General features: G+C 37.1%; 1 protein-coding gene across 3 annotated transcripts in view; it reads left to right on the forward strand.

Annotated features, from left to right (window-relative positions):
• The first annotated feature begins 4,517 nt into the window (after positions 1 to 4,517).
• LOC120531060 overlaps positions 4,518 to 21,929 on the forward strand; it is a 76,689-nt gene continuing 59,277 nt past the window's right edge. For all 3 annotated transcript variants that reach the window (XM_039756063.1, XM_039756064.1, XM_039756065.1), the window contains exon 1: positions 4,518 to 4,720. The gene's annotated coding sequence lies outside the window, so the exon portion shown is untranslated. The remainder of the gene's footprint in view (positions 4,721 to 21,929) is intronic.

Genomic DNA, 21,929 nt, shown 5'->3' on the forward strand with positions numbered 1-21,929 from the left:
GTAAAAATAATTTAAACTTAACATATTAATATGAACAAAAAAAAAAGGAATTTCATAAACAGAAATCTGTTTCCTGTTGTGTATTAGTGCTGCTAGAATAGGCTCTGCTTCCTTGTAGTTCTGCCAGGTGCAATTATTCAGTCATTTATTTTCTAAGCTATTTCTGCTAAGATGGTTGTAGGGAGTCAAAGCGTTGCATCTACAATATTAGGCACAAGGAAGTAATCCTGGAAGAGATCCCTAAGCCTTTCTTTGTATCTCCTCTCTTAGGTGTATCCACTATCACCTGACAGAGATTATACAAGTTGCTTGTAATGTACTGCACTTAATCGCAGTCTTATCAATTAGGGCTAACTTACCAAGAAGCAAACCATTACACACAGCACGCCTTTTAAGTCTGCTTCCCACACTATTCTTTGATAAAAGAACGGAATCTTGGGTTGAGCCGCATAATAACGTCAGACACATTTGTGCCTTACCCATCAGTTGTATATTAATTGAATGAAAAGTACCATCTGTTTACTAAACTGAATTCATTCCAAGATTTTGCCATTATCCCAACATGTGTGAAGTAAATTGCGCCAGTTACATTATGAATATCAACAATCGCTGCAAATTGCATTTTAATTTCGGCTATTGCATGGATCTGGAGGCAATAAATGTATACCATCCCATACAGATGGCTTTACAGTATGTGCCTCAGGGTAACTGCAAGATTCCTGACTAGTCAGACATTTCACACTGAAAAGCGCTAGTCACCAAATAACCTGCAGGCAGGGCTAGTGTTCTGTCAATTGTGCTGCCTTGTCGAAATAAGCTACACATGCAAATATGTACACATTTAAAAGCAAAAACGTCGAAATGATCAGAACGTTTTTATGGTATTATTCACCGTCAGCCTTATTTTTTTCCGAAGGCTGTACATACCCATCATGCTCGGCTTACAATCACAACAATGCTGGACAAAAAAAAAAAAAAGACTAAAATGGGAAAGGCACTGGATTGAGGCATTGGTTACATTTGCTCCTATTGGCTTAAAGGATAAATAATATATTTAGTTGGGTCTGTTTTAAATTATTTTACTTATTTAAGAAACTTATTTATTGACTATGGTTTTAGAATAAATATACTGCGCATGCGCAGTAACACATTTCGATGGGTTGCGTGGTTCGACAGCACACCAGGCGCTGCAATTAAGGTGAATGCCAAGCACAGATAATAAGATGGGGGAAACCCAGCCAGACGTTTTGGCTACACAACAGTGGGGTGGCGCACTAATAACTCACTGCCAGGAATTGCCATTTATATTGCAAGAGGAATCGCGTGATGGTGTCTGTAAAGTAGGCTCCAGTTTAGCAACAACTCCTTGAAGGCGGCTCTGGGAAGTCCATTATCAGCCTGTGAGCGAATCACACCGCTGCCATTTTCAGTTATTTTGTGTAACACAAAGCACACTCTTTTGATAGACAAAAAGCAACCGAGACTTAGCGTATTAATTAGGCATTATTACCAACACAGATGACAGTTGTCTTGAGAAAACATGTCAATTACCTGTCATATGAGTAGCTTAAGAACATAAGAATGTGAATGGTACGTCATTGAAATGCCCAATAAAATTAAATTTTCTTTTCGCTTCATTGTCTTGCTGCCCGGAGTCTCTAAAATGCCACCATTAAAAAAACCTCTGCATATGACTTACTTAAGCCAGTTTTCATGCCAAGTTCGTGTTTTATAAATCAAGACTTTTGCGTAACAAACAGCTCATGCACCTAGCTTATGAGTGCAAAGAAGTTTTACACACGAAGCCCCTGCTCTTGTTTTGTAAGGTCTACAATAAATTTGCAAGATTATAATAGTTAAAACCATAGACATATATAGATAGACGCCGCATTCACTATGTTACCCAGTTGACACGATACGTCAGCGCGTCCGCCCTATTGCGAGTGGCAAAAGTGCCATTTAAACTAATTCAGGTAGACGTGGAAACCGGGTTTTCTGATGAAAAAACAATAACGTTTAAAACAGTATCGTTTACATACAACAGATTTTGGGAAATCATTTACATGCGATTTTTTATATCCATTTATACACTAATAATGGCAATTATTAAATAATAATTATTATTAAATAATCCCTCCCATATAAGTAACATTTCTAGACGTCCTGTTTTTACGCAACACAGTACTGAAGTATTGGTTAATGCCTTAGTCACCTCACACATAGATTACTGTAATGCTATTCTACAGTATCTGGCATCCCACAAAAACTTATCCATCGCTTACATATTCTTCAAAATTCTGCTGCCAGGACAGTAACCTTTTCTAAATCCACTGAACATATTACACCTATTCTCTCTCAGCTTCACTGGCTCGCTGGTCCCTACTGAATACATACAAAATACTGCTTTTAACATTTAAAGCTCTCCACAACCTTACTGATCTCTTACAGACTTGCACTCCTCTCGTTCACTCAGATCCTCATCTGCAGCTTTACTTTCTGTACCACACGTCAAACTGTTCAATGGGAGCGTAAGCGTCTCTTGTAGTGGGTTGCTGCTCAACTCGGGAATTCTCTTCCCTCTCATATATGTCAGGTCGATTCAATAACATTGTAAAACTTCCCTCAAAACTTATCTTTTCAAACAGGCATGCCAATTGTGAATTTTGCACTGTTACTTCCAATTATCTTTGTTTGTTTGCTAATTATTGCTCAGACCCTCGTGACCCTGTAGTTAGGATATAGCAGGCTGGATAATGGATGGATGGATGATTTATCATTCTCTTGTTTTAATTTTATTAATGCTGTTTAATTTTACTGTAAGGTGACCTTGAGTGCTAAGATTATAAAAAGGGATTTTCTAATGGCCAAATATAACCAAAACAATTGTTCAGCCTTACCTATGAAATGTAATCCCCAGGGATCTGGATTGGAGCGTATAGCGGTTTGTACAATCCCAAGCAGCACATTATTCATTACTTCATTCCACAGCAGTGCCACTCGCAATATGGCGGCGGCGACGTTTACGTACGATGCTGCTGGTCATGTGGCGTCTAGTAATTCTAGGTCTATGGTTAAAACTATTCAGAAGCCGTTTTAATAACCACACACATTTTCAGCACTTAAAATATTATGAATATTCTGCATCTTTCCATAACATAAATCCATTTAAATTAGAGGTTTAATATCCACATATAAGAATCACCTTTTGAGTGTACTACAGAGTACACTCACACATGCTCCTATATAAAAGGAAAATTTACTGTAGCCAGTTCGCCTAACACGCAGCTCTGGGATATGAAATTAAAAATGCCAATTCCAGCATTTAGCAGTCTTTGAGGCAAAGATATTATGCTAAGAGTCGACGCAGGTAGAACTAACGTTCAGTATTTTTGTTCAGGATGTTGATGTCGTTGACTCCATATAATCTTAATATTTTGCCTTAAATAAAATAAACTATTCACCACAATATATTGTAGCGACCTCCGCACCAGGCTCGAAAAAGAAAAGACGAAGAAAAAAAAAAACAGACTCAGTAAAGTCTCTCAAAAGTTTTACTTGAAAAGTTAAGAAGAAAAACGCCGAACTCTAAAAACCCCAAACACAACCTTCTTGCACCCTCTCCAACCCCTCCTCCCAGCCCGGGTCCCGCCCCCTTACCGCATCAATCAATACCTCGCTGTCAGTCTTCCGTGCTGTACTCCGCCCTCCCTCAATCGGACCTAACAGTCACACACACACAAAAAGAAAAGGCTTCAACCTGGCTGGGACGCTACAATATTTAGAATTTAAGTTTATTCTTGACTCTAAATACTAAAGATGGAATTAAAAATTGTCTGTATTATTGGGTATTAAATGACATGAACTGGAATCTGTCATGTGCAAAAAAACGGTTTATTACCTGTTGAGTTTTTATAACCCCAAGTGTGTTAAAATGACATGCTCCATACAAATAATACAACATGTAAACAAAGAGCAAATGAAGGAATCCCTTTCTGGGTTTTATCCCATAGCCTATGGTGGCATTCCCACTAATCCCAACCGCGATGCTATACAGCAAGACTGGTATATACGCAGTTGTCAATACAAGAATATGCTTAACTATGCCCTTTTATGGAATATGCCCGATTTGGGGTTGATGCCTGTCTGCAGTCCCAAAACTTCTACACCAAACCTTGCAGCGGCAACTACATACATACACACACACACACACACACACGCACACTAGACTGAGACGTGCATCCCATCATGATTCTTAACGGTCTCTACTAATGGTACAGAAATTACCACAAAATATTTAAAGAAAAATACAAGACAGACCTCTGAATTCTCTCATTTATGCCTCAAATAAATCGTACCACTGTCAATGTGTCATTAAACTTTGAAGAGCCTACTCACTGTTGGCTTGACAGATGGCTCGGACAGCAATCCGTATTTGCTCAGCTGACCAGTCCCCCCTCCCCTTTGCTCTATTTATTTTAGTCTCAAGTAGTTTATCCGCTTGTTTACGAACCTCGCGATCTCGCGTCTTGGATGAGCGTCGTCGTGCGACGCGCGCGCACCTGTCACTTGTCTTCGCAGTGTCTGCCTGGACACGCACCTAGCCGATACGTCCTGCCCGCGGGCTATCATCTGTGCTTTTTATTTCGTAATGTAGGCGGGAATCGCGCGCTCGTTTGTGACCCTTGTGTTCGTCGACATGTGAGCTGACCAGGACAAAAAAGTAAGTTGGAAGGCGAGCCCGCCCGGAACGGTTCACTTGGTGCTTTTGTGTCCAGTACATCTGTGGATTCAGTTGATACTTGTAAAAAAGTGCGATTTGAGATTTCATCTTGATACTGGTCTTAATTGCACAGAAACATTGGTGGATATTTTTTTTAAATGTAGCGTAATCATAAATTATTTAAAAACTCACTAGATAATCTATTTAACAGTGCTTGCGATGTTGTGAGACACGGCTAATGTTTTATTTTATCTGACTTGTTCTTTTGCCTTGTTTGTGGTCCACTTCCAAATCTGATTATGATAGAGTCATTTGTCTTTGTTCATAAATAGCAAATTATTTTATTCTGTAAACAAGAGACCTGTAGTCACTTCTTAAACATATCCTTCGTCATTTCATAACTGATGAGCATGTAACATCAATAACACAAATACCAGCAGTATTGGTGTTTTCTCAAAAAGTGAAAATTGGATGTAACAGCTGACATTTCCAAATATCCATGTGCACACATGTAGATAATGTTAATCTTATCTGAAATGTAATAACACAATGGCATTTACAGTTTCTGCAGCATGCTAAATGCCATTTTAAGTCGTCAACTGTGGTTGTGAAAGCCTTACAGTCATTGAGCTTTCTCACTTATTCCTGTTTGCCCCCAGATGGACAATTTTTAAGTACAGCAACATCAAGTGTATACTGTACAAGGGTGTGTAATTTACACATACAACATTATTTCCTTGCCTCTTTTGCATGAGCATCTCTCCTACCCTCTTTTACTGTTTCTCTGACTGGGTCTCATGTTCCCACCCTCTCCATAGTATATATCACCAAAGATCTGCAATTGTCACTATTTGCAGGAAAATTTGCAAGTTATATATTAAATTGATTTACATTTATGCCGATAGAATAGCCTTCCTTCCAAGAAAAATTAAACTAAAATAACTGGATTCTCAGTTAAAGGAAGTATCAAGGTAAAAATGTTTAAAAACTATTAATATGAATTTGATTCGTCTCTGCTTTTTTAATTTGTGGAATTGGTAAAATCCTAAAGTTTCAAACACAAAATGTGAGAAAAAAAGGACTACCGAAAGAGCAATCGTCTATATAAATAAAATCCTAATACTGTGTCTTTTGAATTTTTTTAGCTTTGTTAATGTTATTATTGTTTTTAACCATCATTTAAGATTGTTGTTAACCATCTTGGACAATAAGAACCTCATTTTAACCCTTAGATTGCATCTTGCTTCTTTGTCTGTTCATTTGTTCAGCCATTGTGTAAAAATGGCTAAACTGATTTTCACAAAGTTTTCAATATAGGCTAAATGGTGTTTCAAATGCTGTATTTCATCTAAGAAGGGTGTTGTAATGGGGGCCACTTAAACATTTTACATTATTCCAAAATGGCTGAGGTAATCTTAGTGATATTTTGCATGTATAATAAAGCTGAACCAACTTAAACCCCAGGCTATTTGACATTGCATTACTCCAAAATGGCTGAGTTGAAGTTGATGAAATTGTACATGCATACTACTGTTGATACAAGTTAAATTATACACTTTAAATCCTTTCAAAATTTCCATGGCCAAACATGGCTTAACAGCAAAACTGTGTTATCACATCAAAACGGTTCAACCTATGGAAATGAATTTGCCATATTGCTTAGTGCAGCTCTACTTACAGTGAAAGCTACATTCCACATTAGTGATTCAAAGTGAATGATGGTGGGAGGATGTGATGGAGTAACAACACTAAAATCACGTACTCAAAAATGGCAATGTCTGCTTTCTCAAAAGTTTGTATATACATTATTGATTATGCCATTTAAAATATTGGTTTCTTTTTCTTCTCCATTTATTTTTATTCGCTTATTAAACTTACAGTATCAATTTACTTATTTTTACTAGCTTTAAGTTTTACTCTATTGGCCATGCTGTGTTTCTCAGGGGTGGGGGTTGATTTGTTCTCAATCCTATTTTTGTAAAAATTGATCTATTTGTATGGAATGATTACAATAAAATCAATAAAATAAAAAAAATAAAATATTAGTTTCATGAAGGTGTAATGGGAAGGACAACCACACAAAACATGCCTTACTTTGAAACAGCTGAGTGGATGATCATGAAGATTTGCATGTATCACAGCTAATCCAACATAACATATAGACTTTATGGAGTTTGAAAAGTTTCATTTTGAACAGAGTTCAACAGAGGAAACAACACAAAACCAACAGTTTATCCCAGCTTACATTCCATATCAGTGACTCAATTTTTCAACATGCCATCCAGTTTATTTGTGTGGGATTAAACATTTGTTTGTTAAACCACAGTAAAGCAAGAAATATAAAAAGCAAAATTCATGGCTGCAACCCAGTAAGAAGTTACCATAATTATGGAATCCAATTATACACAAAAAGAACACATTCTTGGCTTGTGAGAGCAGAGAAATTAATAGAGAGGTAGTGTAGATGACAGAGAGGACCCTTATATTTCTCCCAGACAATGCTGGCTACTTCTGCTAGTAACTAACAAGTCTCTGGGTGTGCAGTTTAACAATATATATACAGGGGCGGGCAAAAGTAGGTTTACAGTTGTTCATATGGAAAAGCATATGCAGGTTATGATTATTACAATAGCCTTATTAACTCAATAGCTTTATTAACTTTATTAACTGAAAAGAAACTCAATAGCTTTATTAACTTTATTAACTGAAAAGAATGGCACAGAGCACTTAGATACAATCTTGTAAAGTGGTGAAATTGCCTGCCTCGCATACTCAGAACTTAAACCTACTTTTGCCTTCCCTATATATATAGAACATTAGAACAATAGAACATTAGAACTACTTGGATGGAACAGGGTATTCAGCCCCAATCCTATTCACCTAACCTTTCCAAAACACCTTTAAGATCTATAAAAGTACTCCTATCTACTAGTACACTACTTGGTAAGTTAACCCAGAAAAAAAACTATAAAATAATAATAAATAATTTTTATTCAAAACAGAAAGAAAATGACTGAAAATACAGCTCAAATTATAATTTGTTGATTAGCTTATGTAAGAATTTCGCTGTATTTTGTATACATGACAGTAATGACCTATAACATAACCCCTACCCCCTTAAAGAGCAATCTGTGGAAGTATCATTCCAGTTTCCCAGGATGACAAAGATGAATTGCCACATAAGCCATAATGCATGAAAATCTTGCCCAGGTACCCAAGACCTACAAGTACAAGAAAAAGAAAGAAATACAGTACCCAAAACAGCGGACTATCTCAGAACTGATACTTTTCATATTGTTTAATTCAAATAGATAACACACATGGAACAGTCATAATAGGAGACCACACTATTAAAAGAGAGAAGTACAAACACTTCCAGTGATTTAACATTTCTTCCTTCTGATTAGTAACAAATGACATCCCTTTTTCAAATTTTTAAAGTAGAAGAAAAAGAAATCATTGATAATAAAGTAGTCTGAGAAATAATGGCTAGATCTCTGTCAAAGAAAATCTTCAAAGTAGTTTTCAATCTACTGACAGAACATTTGTTTTCTTCATATTTACGGATAATGTAGTTTTCACAGACCCATCTACTTTTTATTTGGATGAAAGAATTTAATCTATTTGTAATGTAACAGGAAGACAGACATAAGTTTTACAATTACACATCAGTCTGTCAGCTTAATAAACAAAATGAATGTCATCTCCTTGTATGAACTCTCCTACTAATGACATACATAATGAAAAGAATACTATATTCAGAAATTAAGCTTGTAGTGTAAAATAATTCCTTAACATTTACTTAAGGAAAAATGAATGTGACTTTTGTGCATCTTAGAAATGATTTAGTATTTTTGGATATGGCCAGATATCCATTTTTCAAGCATATTTTTCCATTATATGGTTATATAGGGCTGGAGCTTTTCTTGGCAACAAACCTGACTGTGACACTAGTCAAGCACAGGACATATTCAGATCCGATTATGGTAAAACACCCTACTTTAAGGTTTTGAATCGATTGGAATGACCTTGAAAAATTCACAGTAACCAGACTGTGTATTAAGCACACAGATATTGAACTGGCTTTTGGTGAAGAGTTGGTCTGTGGACCATTGAAACAGTGCTGATAAGCACTGCTTTGCTGTTTTCACTTTCTAATATGCCAGCATAATTCTCCAAAATCCTGAAAAAAATTCAGTTAAAAGAAGTACATACAGTGCATCTGGAAAGTACATCACTTTTTCCACATTTTGTTATGTTACAGCCTTATTCCAAAATGGATTAAATTCATTTTTCTCCTCAGAATTCTACACACAACACCCCAAAATGACAATGTGAAAAAACTTTACTTGATGTTTTTTCAAATTTATTAAAAATAAAAAAACTGAGAAATCACATGTACATAAGTATTCACAGCCTTTACTCAATACTTTGTCGATGCAGCAATTACAGCCTCAAGTCATTTTGAATATGATGCCACAAGCTTGGCACACCTATCCTTGGCCAGTTTCGCCCATTCCTCTTTGCAGCACCTCTCAGGTTCCATCAAGTTGGATGGGTAGCGTCGATGCACAGCCACTTTAAGATCTCTGCAGAGATGTTCAATCGAATTCAAGTCTGGGCTCTGGCTGGGCCACTCAAGGACATTCACAGAGTTGTCCTGAAGCAACTCCTTTGATATCTTGGCTGTGGGCTTAGCGTCATTGTCCTGCTGAAAGGTGAACCGTCGCCCCAGTTTGAGGTCAAGAGCGCTCTGGAGCAGGTTTTCATCCAGGATGTCTCTGTACATTGCTGCAGTCATCTTTCCCTTTATCCTGACTAGTCTCCCAGTTCATGCTGCTGAAAAACATCCCCACAACATGATGCTGCCACCACCATGCTTCACTGGAGGGATGGTTTTGGCCTGGTGATAAGCGGTGCCTGGCTTCCTCCAAACGTGACGCCTGGCATTCACACCAAAGAGTTCAATCTTTGTCTCATCAGACCAGAGAATTTTGTTTCTCATGGTCTGAGAGTCCTTCAGGAGCCTTTTTGGCAAACTCCAGGCGGGCTGCCATGTGCCTTTTACTAAGGAGTGGCTTCTGTCTGGCCACTACCATACAAGCCTGATCGGTGGATTGCTGTAGAGATGGTTGTCCTTCTGGAAGGTTCTCCTCTCTCCACAGAGGACCTCTGGAGCTCTGACAGAGTGACCATCGGGTTCTTGGTCACCTCCCTGACTAAGGCCCTTTTCCCCCGATCACTCAGTTTAGATGGCTGGCCAGCTCTAGGAAGAGTCCTGGTGGTTTCGAACTTCTTACACTTACTGATGATGGAGGACACTGTGCTCATTGGGACCTTCAAAGCAGCAGAAATTTTTCTGTAACTTTCCCCAGATTTGTGCCTCGAGACAATACTGTCTCGGTGGCCTGCAGACAATTCCTTTGACTTCATGCTTGGTTTGTGCTCTGACATGAACTGTCAACTGTGATACCTTCTATAGACAGGTGTGTGCCTTTCCAAATCATGTCCAATCAACTGAATTTAGCACAGGTGGTCTCCAATTAAGCTGCAGAAACATCTCAAGGATGATCAGGGGAAACAGGATGCACCTGAGCTCAATTTTGAGCTTCATGGCAAAGGCTGTGAATACTTATGTACATGTGATTTCTCAGTTTTTTTATTATTAATAAATTTGCAAAAACCTCAAGTAAACTTTTTTCACATTATCATTATGGGGTGTTGTGTGTACAAATCTGAGTAAAAAACTGAATTTAATCCATTTTGGAATAAGGCTGTAACATAACAAAATGTGGAAAAAGTGATGCGCTGTGAATATTTTCCAGATACACTGTATGTCTTGATGATGATGATCTTAGAAATGTTAAAATTAAATGATCAGAATGTATCTGAAATATTTGGATATATCTGACATAACCCCTGGTATGAGCAATCTGTAATAATGGCAAAACTAATTAATAAATGGATTGAAAATGTGCATCTACTTTGATTCTCTTTTTTCAAAAAAAAGAAGGACCTTGCATCCAGACTTAACTGTATTGGGTACTAGGAAGGAAATATTCCTGAGGTTTCCGCACAGGGGTGCCCATCCATTACAATGATTATTTGATCAAAGTTAAACACATAATTATAGTTGACCCTGACTGATTTTTAAATTGTGTGAACAACTCAAAATGTGACCAGAATATTTTAGAAAGGTTACATAAACTGCTGTATGTACAAAATAAAAAAGTATTACTTTCTGTTATAAATAGCTTCCTATTTAAAATAATTTGTACATGATTTTTATGTAAATTTAAATGTGTTTAAAATTTGTATAATTTAATTTTGACAGAAATATGCAATTAGCTTAGTAATTAAATAACTGGAATTTCTTACTTTTAACTTTCTGTTCTTTGAGAAACATTTGGAATTTCATGAAAGTCAAAAGTGCTTCTACTCTTTGTATAATTCATGTTACAGAAATTTGTTTTTTATGGTAGGCTAATTGAATTCCATCCCACCAAATCACATCCTTCAACACTTTTATTATTTTCTGTTGTTTCTTTTCCATTGTCTTCTCATTCTAGTCCATAAATGACCTTTTGTTATGTTTTAATGTGGTAATTAATAATTATTTTTCTTCATTGCTTTACATTATTCTACATTTCTTGAACCTCCAATAATATATGACTTAAAGATTTCTAAGGCATTTTACATCCTAGTAGCCTTTCTTTTGAATGCTGGCAATTTGGTCGCTATAGCATTTTGTATACTTGGCCATCTTTGCTCCTTGTATTTATTTCTTATTTCTTTATCTGATAGTGCTTTCCAAATATGATGAGACTTTTTTCTTAATAAGAAACCCACATTTGTTACTTTGTTATGTTGGCTTATAAATTCAATGAATTCCTTCCAAATTTTCCGTATCTTTTATTTTGGAAATTCTATGGTGGCTCAGTGGGTAGCGCTGCTGCCTCACAGTTAGGAGACCCGGGTTCGCTTCCCAGGTCCTCCCTGCGTAGAGTGTGCATGTTCTTCCTGTGGGTTTCCTCCTGGTACTCCCACCGGGTTTCCTCCCAAAGACATGCAGGAATTGTGCTTTGTGTGTGTGCCCAGCGGTGGGCTGGCACCCTGCTCGGAGTTTGTTTCCTGCCCTGGATTGGCTCCTGTGACCCTGTAGTTAGAATATAGCGGGATGGATACTTGTGCTTATTAAGTTTTTTATTTTTTTACTTTTTATAGTGGTCTGTTATGTTGATAACCACTGGTTTGTTTTTAGGCATGTTGTATTAGTCTCTTCTTAATTTAATTCTTAGTATTTAATAATTTCAGTGATTTTGTATTCTTGATTTAGCACAATATTTACTACTGTTGCTGTGTATTTCAAATTTGCAAGTTTCTTTAAATCTGATAAATTTTTACATTGTTTTTGATTACTTTGTTTATTACATCTGTTTCACATTTCAAGCTCAAAAAGACCATAAAGCACCTCCTTGTTATTCATCTTGTCACTTTAGTGGGTATGTGAAGCACCACAGCTATATATAATATTTTGGGCAGGATTGGTATTTTAATTAATACTACTTTTCTACCCATGGGCCAGCTTCCTTAGTAACTACAAGCCTAACTTTTGGCTTAATTTTTTCGGTATATTACCTGACAAAATGTAATCCCCAAGATTTTTACTTTTTCAATTTTTAGATTGTATTATGACTATTTCCACTGCCCCAACAACTTTCCTACACATTTTTGTTTATTTAATTCTGACTACAATGTTCCACAGAGGCTGATTGAGTGTACCATTGACCTTTCCATGCTTATTTTTCCTTTGCATAACAGAGAAAGATCATCCGTATAGAAGAGAGTGTTCAGTTACTTGTTTCATCTCCCAAAAATAATTATCACTTCCATCCATTGATCTTCCTGGATCTTCATAGCTAAAGGCTATATTGCAGTAGTGAAATAACATAAATTAGAAACAATAATTTATGTTACTCCTTATGTCTTTATATAAACATTTAAGCCATTAAATGATTATTAATGAAAACAGTACAGTATGGTCTCCATATGAAATCAAGATCAAGATTAATTAAATCTAAATTCAATCAACCATTATTGCTAGCAAAATGTAAGCTATCACAAACTACACAAATTAATTCCTCTTATTTTACTGCAGATTTTTTTGTTTAAAATATCATTGTGATAAGCATTGTTTATTTATTTAATTTACTATTACTCTGGCTATTATGTTATAGCCTTAGCATAAAAAGCTTATGGGTCACCTTTTTAGACTGTGAAGTTATCCTTTTTTATACTTGTTTATTAATGCCTGTTTCTGGCATTTTGTCTTATTTTATGATTTTTTTTAAATAGCTCTAGTAAATTTTTTAATAGACTGCTGAACTCTAAATAGAATTCTGTCTAGGCTGTAACTCATCCTGGAATTTTACATTTTTTGCATTTTAGTTTGCTTGTATTTCATTCATTTTTATTTATTTGGTTAGGCCTAGATCTAATCTCTGCTTCAATATCAAGCACTATGTCTGTACATTTTGATTTTACCAGGTTCTTTTTAAAGAAAAAAATCACTCAATCTTTTCTTTCCCTGACTATGCTTTGAAATTTTAGATTTTTATTCTTTCCTTCTCTTATTCCTTGTTCTTTCTCCTTTCCATTAAACTTTAACTTAAGCCTGTTACAATAACAGGCGCTAGAACAGTAGTGCATAAACATTAGTAGCAACAGTCTATATTAAACGGCAAGAGACCTTGTATGTGGCTGTAATATGCGTCCCTGTATTGTGTGCCTTTAATTTTACTCTCGCAGTAATACTGATTTGCATTTCTGCAAAATGCCTGTAATTTTCTCTGACAGTAATACAGTGGAACCAAAGTAATTTCCCCCATGGTACTGCATGTAAATACAATTAATCCGTTCCAGACCGTACAAACTGTATGTAAATTTATACATTTTTAACCACATACAGTGGTGTTAAAAACTATTTGCCCCCTTCCTGATTTCTTATTCTTTTGCATGTTTGTCACACAAAATGTTTCTGATCATCAAACACATTTAACTATTAGTCAAATATAACACAAGTAAACACAAAATGCAGTTTTTAAGTGATGGTTTTTATTATTTAGGGAGAAAAAAATCCAAACCTACATGGCCCTGTGTGAAAAAGTAATTGCCACCTTGTTAAAAAATAACCTAACTGTGGTGTATCACACCTGAGTTCAATTTCTGTAGCCACCCCCAGGCCTGATTACTGCCACGCCTGTTTCAATCAAAAAATCACTTAAATAGGAGCTGCCTGACACAGAGAAGTAGACCAAAAGCACCTCAAAAGCTAGACATCATGCCAAGATCCAAAGAAATTCAGGAACAAATGAGAACAGAAGTAATTGAGATCTATCAGTCTGGTAAAGGTTATAAAGCCATTTCTAAAGCTTTGGGACTCCAGCGAACCACAGTGAGAGCCATTATCCACAAATGGCAAAAACATGGAACAGAGCGCAGAGACGGCTCATCCGAGAGGTCACAAAAGACCCCAGGACAACGTCTAAAGAACTGCAGGCCTCACTTGCCTCAATTAAGGCCAGTGTTCACGACTCCACCATAAGAAAGAGACTGGGCAAAAACGGCCTGCATGGAAGATTTCCAAGACGCAAACCACTGTTAAGCAAAAAGAACATTAGGGCTCGTCTCAATTTTGCTAAGAAACATCTCAATGATTGCCAAGACTTTTGGGAAAATACCTTGTGGACTGATGAGACAAAAGTTGAACTTTTGGAAGGCAAATGTCCGTTACATCTGGCGTAAAAGGAACACAGCATTTCAGAAAAAGAACATCATACCAACAGTAAAATATGGTGGTGGTAGTGTGATGGTCTGGGGTTGTTTTGCTGCTTCAGGACCTGGAAGGCTTGCTGTGATAGATGGAACCATGAATTCTACTGTCTACCAAAAAATCCTGAAGGAGAATGTCCGGCCATCTGTTCGTCAACTCAAGCTGAAGCAATGACCCAAAACACACCAGCAAACCCATCTCTGAATGGCTGAAGAAAAACAAAATGAAGACTTTGGAGTGGCCTATTTAAAGTCCTGACCTGAATCCAATTGAGATGCTATGGCATGACCTTAAAAAGGCGGTTCATGCTAGAAAACCCTCAAATAAAGCTGAATTACAACAATTCTGCAAAGATGAGTGGGCCAAAATTCCTCCAGAGCGCTGTAAAAGACTCATTGCAAGTTATCGCAAACGCTTGATTGCAGTTATTGCTGCTAAGGGTGGCCCAACCAGTTATTAGGTTCAGGGGGCAATTACTTTTTCACACAGGGCCATGTAGGTTTGGATTTTTTTCTCCCTAAATAATAAAAACCATCATTTAAAAACTGCATTTTGTGTTTACTTGTGTTATATTTGACTAATGGTTAAATGTGTTTGATGATCAGAAACATTTTGTGTGACAAACATGCAAAAGAATAAGAAATCAGGAAGGGGGCAAATAGTTTTTCACACCACTGTATATAGTTAGTTATACCATAGAATGCACAGCGTAATAGTAAACTCAATGTAAAAACATTGAGTAACACTGAGACAACCTTGAACAACAGAGAAAACTAACACTGCAAGAGTTCGCTGTACAGTGATCCCTCGCTATATCGCGCTATGACTTTTGTGGCTTCACTCCATCGCGGATTTTAAATGTAAGCATATCTAAATATATATCACAGATTTTTCGCTGGTTCGCAGATTTCTGTGGACAATGGCTCTTTTAATTAATGGTACATGCTTCCTCAGTTTGTTTGCCCAGTTGATTTCATACAAGGGACGCTATTGGCGGATGGCTGAGAAGCTACCCAATCAGAGCACGTATTACGTATTTAATAAAACTCCTCAATGATATAAGATATGCTTCCAAGCTCTAACAGCCCGTATTGATTTTTGATTGTTTGCTTTTCTCTGCCTCTCTCTGACATTCTCTGCTCCTGACGGAGAGGGTGTGAGCAGAGGGGCTGTTTGCTCAGAAGATAGGACGCTCCTATAAAAAATGCTGAAAGGCTACCTTCGCATTGATCCCTTCATTGTGGCTGCTTTATCGCGGTGCTTGCATACTTAAAAGTGCAACAGCCCTATTGATTTTTGATTGTTTACTTTACTCTCACTATCTGACATTCTCTGCTCCTGACGCGCACCTTGAAGAGGAAGATATGTTTGCATTCTTTTAATTGTGAAAAAGAACTACCATCTCTGCCTTGTCATGGAGCACAGTTTAAACTTTTGACTAAAGGGTGTTATTTCATGTCTAGAGGGCTCTAATAACGTTAAAAAACGTATTTAGAAGGTCATAAACATGTTTTCAATGCTCTAAATGCGAAAATATTAGATTTATAAATAAAGAATCCTACTTCGTGGAAATTCATTTATCTGTCTGGATCGGATTAACCGCGATAAACGAGGGTTTACTGTATAACTGTGCGGAGAATATTTATAAACAGTGTGGGAGAGTTTCTAAGGGCTTAAAATATATAAAAATAACCATACAAACATATGGTCTCTACTTCGCGGATTTTCACCTATCGTGGGGGGTTCTGGAACACAACACCTGCAATCGAGGAGGGATCTATACTAATAAAAGGCAAAGCCCTCACTCACTCACTCACTCACTCACTCACTCACTCATCACTAATTCTCCAACTTCCCGTGTGGGTGGAAGGCTGAAATTTGGCAGGTTCATTCCTTACAGCTTCCTTACAAAAGTTGGGCAGGTTTTATATCGAAATTCTACGCGTAATGGTCATAACTGGAAGCTGTTTTCTCCATTTACTGTAATGGAGATGAGCTTGAACGCCGTGGGGCGGAGTTTCGTGTGACATCATCACGCCTCCCACGTAATCACGCAGTACATAGAAAACCAGGAAGACCTCGAAAAAGCGCTGAAGAAAACATGCATTATATAATTGAGAAGGCAGCGAAACAATAAGAAGCGAGCGAGTGACATATACTACCATATTCATGAGTTCTGCTACTTCGGAAACAAAGCACGATGTAAACCTACACTTTAAATTAAGTTCATAGACAGGCTGCGCTGGCGTTTGTAATTTAGTGCCTGCCCATATAAGGCCGTCCGTCACCGGCAATCCAATAGCAAACTCCCACTAAATATTCACGGGTGAAGGACTGTGTTTATGGAGAGGAAGATGAGATGGTCAGGGTGGTGTTTGACACAAACTCAGCGAAACTGCGAGAGAAAGTTTTAAGTGCCAGGACTAAGGTAACATTAAATACAGCCATGGACATAGCACGAGATGGCACCAGCACAGCTGGGAACCTTCGATGCATGTACACCGAGCGGCTCACGTGAACTGAGCAGTGCACAGATAAAAGCAACAGTTCCAAAGAGCTGAACAAAACCGAATTACACAATTGAAAAGGCAGCAAAAATATGAAGCGTCTGATAAGCATATTCATAAATCCAGCTACTGCGGAAACAAAGCACACGGTGGAAAAAGTCAATGTCCCGCTAAAGGAAGACAGTGTAAAAAACCCGTGCATGCAGTGTGTCAGGTCTCAGATAAAGAAGAAGACGAGCTGTTTATTGATGCAGTAAGAAACGAATCGATGAATGAAACCTGTCATCTTTACAACGATTGACAAACACGGAATGTAACTTGAACACAACACATCCTACAAATACGAACCTGATTGAAAGAAATAATGATAATCAAATCCTTGATGACAGCAACACTCAGTAACACTCACAAAACAAATACTGTATATTGACAGTCATGTTACGTTATTTTAAAATGTTCCCTTTTCTTTTCTAGCTTTTTAACACACTACTTCTCCGCTGCGATACGCGGGTATATATATATATGTATATATATATATATATATATATACGCCGATCTACATACTCGAATAATGGATACTTTATTCACCATCAATGATTGTTTTGGTAAAGCCATACTCAGTGTATTCATTAGATGAGCGGTAAAAAGTAACAGCGAGGGAGGATGCAGGCTGTAGTGCGCGTCAACTCTATTTGAATTGCGATCACATTTGAAAAATATATCTTTTCAAGTTCTATTTAGTCCATATGTGTCAAACTCAAGGGCCTCGGGCCACATCCGCCCGGCGTAATTATATCCGGCCCGAGATCATTTTATATACTGTATTATTGTTATTAAAGCCGGGTATATGAAGCGCTGGTAACACAATAAACTACAGATCCCATAATGCAGCGCTTCAGCCGCCTTGCCGAACAAGTTATTGCGAAGCTAGCTCACAAGATGCTGAAGAGAAAAGTTGATTCTGAAAATAGAGCCTTTAAAAACCGATGGGAGGCTGAGTATATGTTTACTGAACCCGTGTGTCTCATTTGTGGAGCTAATGTGGCTGTAATTACAGAATTTAATCTAAGACGGCACTATGAGATAAAACATCAGGGTAACCTGAATGCAATGCAGAAGATACAGAAAGCAGCATAATTAAATAAGAATCTGACACTTCAGCGGACGTTTTAACCCGTGCACAATCACAAAGTGATTTCAAGTGAAGCTGCTTTTATGGGAGACACAAATGCACCAGTGCACCTTGCCCCACTTTCCCTGTTGCCAAGTAATGTTAAACCAAGTCGTCACTACGGTGTTCCCAAATATGCACTTTGCTGATAAACTGAGCGCTGCGCACTGAGTTTGCACGGCGCTTTGGTGACTTTGAAGAACAAAAAGTCCGTCTACATGCGGCTCGAACCTTGTGCATGTTTGGTAGCACATATCTGTGTGAGAAGCTCTTCTCAGTGATAAAGACTAACAAAACAGCACACAGGAGTCGCCTCACTGATGAGCACCTGCAATCCATCCTGAGAATCTCCACAACACAGAACCTCACACCAAACAGAAACGAACTTGTGGCCAAAAAGATGCCAGGCGTCCAGCTCTAAAATGACATATGAGCAAAGACAACTGAATGATTTGATTTGTTATTGCTGAAAGGAACACATTTTATTTATATTTCCAGGTTTTGTTATGCAGCATGTTCATATTTGAATTTGTATAATTTTGACAGGATATATTTTTATGGAGAGCAAAATCTTTTGGGATATTTAAAATCTAAGTTTATTTTTTATATAAAATTACATAAGAGTAAAGAAATTTGAATGTTTGTTCTTTTAACGTTTACTTTATTTCTAACTTGTATAATTTAGACAGGATATATTTTTATGGAGAGCAAAATATTATAAGTTGTTTAAGGTTTGAGTTGATTTATTCACGAATAATATTCCTGTCTGTTTTTACCATTCCTACCAAAGATATTTCTGTCGACTAAATAAAAATTCCTTCTATTTAAAATTTAAATAGAACTTGAACAAATACGATAGTTCATAATATCCACGCAGACTTGCACGTAAGAGCGGGAGTCATCCGTTTTAACAAATGCAGCGTATTGCACTGATATGAAATAGCTGTGTGTGTATATATGTAGATATGTATGTATATGTATATATGTTTATATATGTGTGTGTGTATGTATGTATATATATATGTATTTGTGTGTATGTATGTATGTGTGTATGGATTTATGTGTGTGTGTATATGTATGTGTATATATGTAGATATATATGTATGTATATATGTGTATATGTATAGATATGTATATATATATATGTTTATGTGTGTGTGTGTAAATATATATATATATATATATATGTATATATATATATATGACAACAACACTCATCACTCACAACAGTGACAAAACAATTACATTGACAATCATGTTACGTTATTTTCAAAATGTTTCCTTTTCTTTTTCATTGCTTCTTTAACACACTACTTCTCCGCTGCGAAGCGCGGGTATTTTGCTAGTTACTGTATAGCGCTACGAACCGCTCGCTAAAAACACTTTTTTTAAATAAGTTTTAAACACAGAGAAAAAAATGAACATTTGAAAAATCCGTAGTTTAATAAACAACCAAGAAAAGTAACATTGCAACAATGCATGAGCACGCCTGTGTGTGTCTCTCTCTCTCTCTTGCGCGCCTGTGTGCGTGTCTCTCTCGTGTGCCTGTGTGTGTGTGTCTCTCTCTCGCGTGTGCTTGTGTGTGTGTGTCTCTCTTGCGTGCCTGTGTGTCTCCCTCTCGCTCGCCTGTGTTGGTGTGTGTGTGTCTCGCATGCCTGTGTGTGTGTGTGTGTCTCTCTCTTGGGCACACGCCTGTGTGTGTCTCTATTTCTCTCTGTATCTCTGCGCAGGAAATGCACAGAGAACACGTGTGGCCCTGCACATGCGTACTTCACCAGAAGACATACACGGACACCTGGACGCACACAGGGGTTTTATTAAAGAGGATACTTTCTTCTGGAGAAACCCAGAGCTAATATCTCAAAAATATGCTAGCTCTTTCAAAAGAACACACCTGTAAATAATTTGAGACACATATGGCAATAATGGATACAATGAGGCTATTAGAAATAAACTGGATATATTAGAATTAAAAGTCAAGACGGAGGTAAAAAGCTTAGGGGTAAATGTTGACTGTAATCTGAATTTTAAATCGCATATTAATCAGATCACTAGGACAGCATTTTTTCACCTAAGAAACATAGCAAAAGTTTGACCTCTTATATCCTTGAAAAATGCTGAGAAATTAGTTCACGCATTTGTTTTCAGTTGACTAGATTACTGTAATGCACTCCTCTCAGGACTACCCAAAAAAGACATAAATCATTTGCAACTAGTGCAGAATGCAGCTGCTAGAATCCTAACTAGGAAAAGAAAATCCAAACACATTTCTCCAGTTTTAATGTCACTCCACTGGTTACCTGAGTCATTCAGGATTGACTTTAAAATTCTGCTTATGGTTTATAAAACCTTAAATAATCTCGCCCTATCTTATATATCGGAATGTCTGACACCTTATATTCCAAATCGTAACCTTAGATCCTCAAATGAGTATCTCCTTAGAATTCCAAGAACAAAGCTTAAAAGAAGTGGTGAGGCGGCCTTCTGCTGCTATGCATTTAAAATCTGGAATAGCCTGCCAATAGGAATTCACCAGGCTAATACAGTAGAGCACCTTAAAACACTGCTGAAAACACATTACTTTAACATGGCCTTTTTATAACTTCAGTTTAACTTAATTTAACTTAATCCTGATACTCTGTATGTTCAATTCTTCATAATAACTATTCATGGTGGCTCTAAAATCCATACTGACCCCTACTCTCTCTTCTGCTTCTTTTTCTGGTTTCTTTGTGGTGGTGGCCTGCGCCACCTCCACCTACTCAAAGCTTCATGATGCTCCAACAATGATGGATGGATTAAAAGGCAGAAGTCTACGTGACCATCATCATCATCAAGCCCTTCCGTGAGAACCCTAAATCCAAAGAGGACTGTTTCATTTATGTTAGGTAGAATGCCCAGAGGGGACTGGGCGGTCTCATGGTCTGGAATCCCTACAGATTTTATTTTTTCTCCAGCCGTCTGGAGTTTTTTTGTTTTTTCTGTCCCCCCTGGCCATTGGACCTTACTTATTCTATGTTAATTAATGTTGACTTATTTTGTTTTCTTATTGTGTCTTTTATTTTTCTATTCTTTATTATGTAAAGCACTTTGAGATACTGTTTGTATGAAAATGTGCTATATAAATAAATGTTGTTGTTGTTGTTATGGAATCAGAACTGGATCAAGGCAGCTGATGTGACATTGTATTTTATAGGAGACATGGAGAAGAGCTTACAAGAAAACACTAAAAGAGTAGCAAAAAGCTTCAAAGGGCATTATTTCGATTGCATACTCAAAGTTAAAAGCTCTTCAGAGGATGAAACTGAAGACAAAGGCACAAAACATGATGGTCAAGTGCTGATGTGGCAGAAACATTCTTCTTTGAATATGCAGCCTATTTCACACACACTGAGCAAGAATTGTTTTGGAATTGTTAAGGAAATCAAAACATTTTATGTTACTTTTCTGATTAAGGACGACAGATGTTTTGAGGTATGTTAGTTATTTAAAGCAGGGAAAACAAATGTTTTGAATTAAGGTAGTTATATTCATTAGTCATGGCACTAGAGAGTGGGGACATATTGCAAGTTGACTAGCACGTGTAAGTAAGAATTTCACTGTACTCTATAAATGGGCCAACAATTACCTTATAAACCTTTAAACCTTTTAAGTAGATTTTCAGGAAATTAATGAAGGTCATATCTGTCTGTGCGAAAC

This window comes from Polypterus senegalus, chromosome 6 (genome assembly GCF_016835505.1).
Source record: "Polypterus senegalus isolate Bchr_013 chromosome 6, ASM1683550v1, whole genome shotgun sequence".
NCBI classification, from domain to species: domain Eukaryota; kingdom Metazoa; phylum Chordata; class Cladistia; order Polypteriformes; family Polypteridae; genus Polypterus; species Polypterus senegalus.